Genomic DNA, 4,035 nt, shown 5'->3' with positions numbered 1-4,035 from the left:
GACGACAGAGGATAAGCTAGCTGGATGGCATCACTGACTCGATGGACGTGAGTCTGAGTGAACTCTGGGAGTTGTTTTTTGACAGGGAGGCCTGGCGTGCTGCGATTCATGGGGTCGCAAAAAGTCGGACACGACTGAGCGACTGAACTGAACTGAACTGAATATTCCATTATGTATATATACAACTTCATTATCCATTCAACTGCTGATGGACATCTATGTTCCTTCTGTGTCTTAGCTATTGTAAATAGTGTTTTAATGAACATTGGGGTACTTGTGTCTCTTTCAATTCTGGTTTCCTCAGGGTATATCGAAGAAGGCAATGGCACCCCACTCCAGTACTCTTGCCTGGAAAATCCCATGGATGGAGGAGTCTGGTAGGCTGCAGTCCATGGGGTTGCTAAGAGTCGGACACGACTGAGCGATTTCACTTTCACTTTTCACTTTCATGCATTGGAGAAGGAAATGGCAACCCACTCCAGTGTTCTTGCCTGGAGAATCCCAGGGATGTGGGAGCCTGGTGGCTGCCGTCTATGGGGTCGCACAGAGTTGGACACGACTGAAGCGACTTAGCAGCAGCAGTAGCAGGGTATATGGCCAGCAGTGGTATTGCTGGATTATATGGCAGTTCTATTCCCAGGTTTTGAAGGAATCCGCATACTTTTCTCCATACTGGCTGTGCCAGTTTGCATTCCCACCAACAGTGTAAGAGGATTCCCTTTTCTTCACACCCTCTCCAGCATTTATTGTTTCTAGCCTTTTTGATGATGGCCATCCTGACCAGTGTGAGATGACACCTCATTATTGTTTTGATTTGCATTTCTCTAATAATGAGTGATGTTTAACATCTTTTCATGCATTTATTAGCTATCTGTATGTCTTCTTTGGAGAAATGTCTTTTTGGACCTTTTGCCCACTTTTTGATTGGGTTGTTCATTTTTCTAGAATTGGGCCACATGAGCTGCTTGTATAATTTGGAGATTAATTATTTGTCAATTGTTTTGTTTGCTATTATTTTCTCCCATTTTGAGGACTGTCTTTTCACCTTGCTTATAGTTTCCTTCATTTTGCAAAACCTTCTAAGTTTAATTAGGTTCCACTTGTTTATTTTTGCTTTTATTTGCATTACTCTGGGAAGTGGGTCATAGAGGATCTTGCTGTGGTTTATGTTGGAGAGTTATCTGCCTCTGTTTTCCTCTAAGAGTTTTATAGTTTCTGGTCTTACATTTAGGTCTTTAATTCATTGAGTTTATTTTTGTGTATGGTGTTAGAAAATGTTCTAGCTTCATTCTTTTACACGTAGTGGATCAATTTTCCCAGCATCGCTTGTTGAAGAGACTATGTTTTCTCCATTGTATATTTTTGCCTCTTTTGTCAAAGATAAGGTGTCCACAGTTGTATGGATTTATCTGTGGACTTTCTATTTTGTTTCATTGATCTATATTTCTGTCTTTGTGCCACTATCATTCTGACTTGACAATTGTAGCTTTGCAGTATAGTCTGATGTCAGGAAAGTTAATTCCTCCAGTTCCATTCTTCTTTATCAAGATTGCTTTGGCTATTTGGGATCTTTTGTTTCCATACAAACTGTGAAATTATTATTCTAGTTCTATGAAAAATACCATTGGTAGTTTGATAGGGATTGCATGGAATATATAGATTGCTTTGAGTAGTATATTTATTTTCACGATATTGGTTCTTCCAATCTCCAAACATGGTATATTTCTCCATCTATTTGTGTCATCTTTTTTCTTTCATCTGTGTTCTATAGTTTCTGAATGCAGGTCTTTTGTTTCTTTAGGTAAATTTATTCCAAGTATTTTATTCTTTTCATTGTGATGGTAAATGGGATTGTTTCCTTAATTTCTCTTTCTGATTTTTCATCATTAGCAAGGGATTTCTGTGTATTACTTTTATATCCTGTGACTTTATTCATTGATAAGCTCTAATATGAAATTCTGCAAGTTTTAAAGAAACTGAAAAAAATTGCTCTAGGCTAGTAGTTGTGTGTATGCATGTCTGTGTTTGTGGTATATGAGTGTTAGCATTTATCTCAATCATCTGTCACTTTCTGGTTTTTTCCTTTGATTAAGAAATAATAAGTGAGATTATAAATCTTGGTAGCTAGAAAAATATACATTTGAAATGTGCTAGTTTAAGTTACAAAAGTCCAAGACAAATTTAATTTCTATGAGGCACTTAATATCTTTCTGGAAAGCCAATTCAGCTTTATTTCTGATATATCAAATGGATTTAATGAGATACACCAAAGAATTTATTAGTAATGCATATAATTGAAATTAGAAGCAACATTATGAATTCTTGTTAACCTTTGATTAGTTGTTTTAATTATTCTTGATATTTCTTACCAGTGGGCATAACAAAACTGAAAATGAAGAATCTTGTGCTGGAAGCTGATCTCTTGGAGGGGAGGAGGCATGATTCTGTGTCAGGAGCCAGCAGAAGGTTTTGGAAAAATTGATAAGGTTGACAAATTTGTGTTTGTTGCTTTTCCATGCTTTTTTATTGTTTTTTTTTTATTGCTTTTATATTGTTCCTCCCCTACTTCTAATCTTCTTGTCTTATCCTTTTGATGTCTCTTCCTTAAGTCCTGAGATCAAGGCTGCTGTGCATTGTCGTTTAGATTATGTACTTCACAAGGGCACTGGACATAAAAGGGGTACCAGTTACATTGTATGTATCATGGACTTGTATATTTTCTACAAATTTCTGAAATATAGCACTAAAGTGTCTTGGTCTAAATAAATAAATATAATATGAAATCTTTTTCAAAGATGAAAATAAAGTTTCCTAAGGAACAAGAACTTTATAATAGATTATAAAATCAGCCTGTTAAGTGAAAGGGGTATATGTTCAAAACTACTCTCAAAATACCATAGGAAGACATATGTTTACAAATTATAAATAGAATCAAAATTAGATCTATATGACTATTTTATCTGCTAGTATATGGAATATATCACTATTTCCCTTGCTTGTGTGTAGAAGAATCCATTGACTTGTTGTAAAAGATCATGGCTACAAAATAATATACTTCTGAACACTTAGATTTGCATCTAAGATGTCAGAAAATTTACATCCTAAATGGCGTTCAAGGCCACTGACTAAAGGGTGAAAACATTTCTCTCTTAGTCTAATTCTCAATGAATGCATTGGCAGGCAAATTACCAGTATGACTTATACTTTTTTTTTCTCTCTCCGTATCTCTCTCCATGTACAATGGAATTGGTATAAGTTAAAAAGAAAAAGAAAAACCAATGCAAGTTTAGAATATTTTTGGTCTGAATGGGCATTTTAATGTTCCCCAAATCATGCCATGCTGGGTTTTGCAAGGAATTTTGTCTCAGTGGGATACAGGGGCCAAATCAATGGATATCTGTTTGATTATTTATAAAGTGCTCATGGTATATAAACAAAAATTGGTATGAAACAGCTTTCAGGCCCTTAACGTTTCTTTGCATAGCATACCATCAGTTTTAATAATGAAACACCATTTTTGCCTATTGTTCAAACATTTTCTGCTTTTTAGATAAACCTATTGAATAATTGGCTTCCCCAGTAGCTTAGCAGTAAAGAATCTACCTACAATGCAGAAGCTGTAGGAGATGCAGTTTCCATCCCTGGGTGGGGAAGATCTCCATGGAAAAGGGCATGGCAACCCACCCCAGTATTCTTGCCTGGAGAATCCCATAGACAAGGCAGGCCTGGAGGGCTACAGTCCATAGGATTGCAAAGAGTAAGACACAGCTGAAGGGACTGAGCACACATGCAGTGAATAATTAAGGATTCTAAGAAGTGACACAATAGGGATGCAATATTATAGTAGGAAAATGGAGAAGTTTGACCTGGAAAAAAGCGTTTAGTCTTTTCCATTTTATAGGTTACAGTTCTCTTACCCAGAGATATTAGGTTAATGACTTACTTGTCTAAGGCCACAATTTGAACAACTGTCATACATTCATCTGTCTATCTGCCTATCTTCTTTTTTTATGGTTTTTGCATACTGTTCATATA

The sequence above is a fragment of the Oryx dammah genome, unplaced genomic scaffold, assembly GCF_014754425.2.
Source record: "Oryx dammah isolate SB20612 unplaced genomic scaffold, SCBI_Odam_1.1 HiC_scaffold_23, whole genome shotgun sequence".
Lineage (NCBI taxonomy): Eukaryota > Metazoa > Chordata > Mammalia > Artiodactyla > Bovidae > Oryx > Oryx dammah.
This window is presented reverse-complemented; position numbering follows the sequence as displayed.